Source organism: Diadema setosum, chromosome 20, assembly GCF_964275005.1.
Source record: "Diadema setosum chromosome 20, eeDiaSeto1, whole genome shotgun sequence".
Classification (NCBI taxonomy): domain Eukaryota; kingdom Metazoa; phylum Echinodermata; class Echinoidea; order Diadematoida; family Diadematidae; genus Diadema; species Diadema setosum.
Window position 1 is genome coordinate 15,516,553 of NC_092704.1, and position 1,013 is coordinate 15,517,565.

Below are 1,013 nucleotides of genomic sequence, written 5' to 3' on the forward strand. Positions count from 1 at the left end.
TGTCCCTCAGAGTTCTGTTCTGTTAGTCGATATTTTTAGACCCACATGTGGACAACGAGTTATTTATTTACACACACACCCACACACACACACACACACACACACACACACATATATATATATATATATATATATATATATATATATATATATATATAATTATGACATTCAATAACAATAATAAAAAACAAACTAGAGTAGCATGAAAACGCTCCATCCTGCTGGGAAGTACATTCTTAAGAAACAAAACGGATTTCAAAATGAAAATACGTCTATAGCTGATGCCCCTGCGCATGGTAATCGTGCCATGAACATTATATGTATGTATGTATGTTTGTATGCGTATATACATATATATGTATGTATTTTTATATGTTCATATATATATATATATATATAATTTATATATATATATATATATATATATATATATATATATATATACATAGTGTGTGTGTGCGCGCGTGTGTATGTATGTGTGTGTGTGTATGTGTATGCGTATGCGTGTTACACGGTCATGCGTACAGTTATTCTGAAAAAAATATAGTAATTTCAAATGCATGCGAATTGCTACTGAATCAATCTTTGCGAGTAAAATATCTTGTTTTACGCGCACGAGACTTGAGAATATTTATCCTCTGAAATGTGAAAACATGCCTTGTCGGAGTGATAGAGAGGTTAATAAAGTACGTTCGGTACGTAGTTTAAATGTTGGAGGGTCAAGCAGTGGGTAGTCTTCTATACGTCGCTTATGCTGTGATATCAAGCGCATTCCTTTACCATTCATATGTTAATACAATGCCATATTTAATATCTATATTACGAAAAAAATATATGTATATTTTATACTACATTGTTTTGTTTAAAAAAGTTTATACTTGCATAATATGTCAACGTTGAGTGCTTGGATATTATTATTATTATCATTATCTTTATCAATATTATTATTATTATTCTTACCGTTCTTTTATAGCGCATAATACCTTTGGCAAGGTCTCTATGCGCTTTAGAGG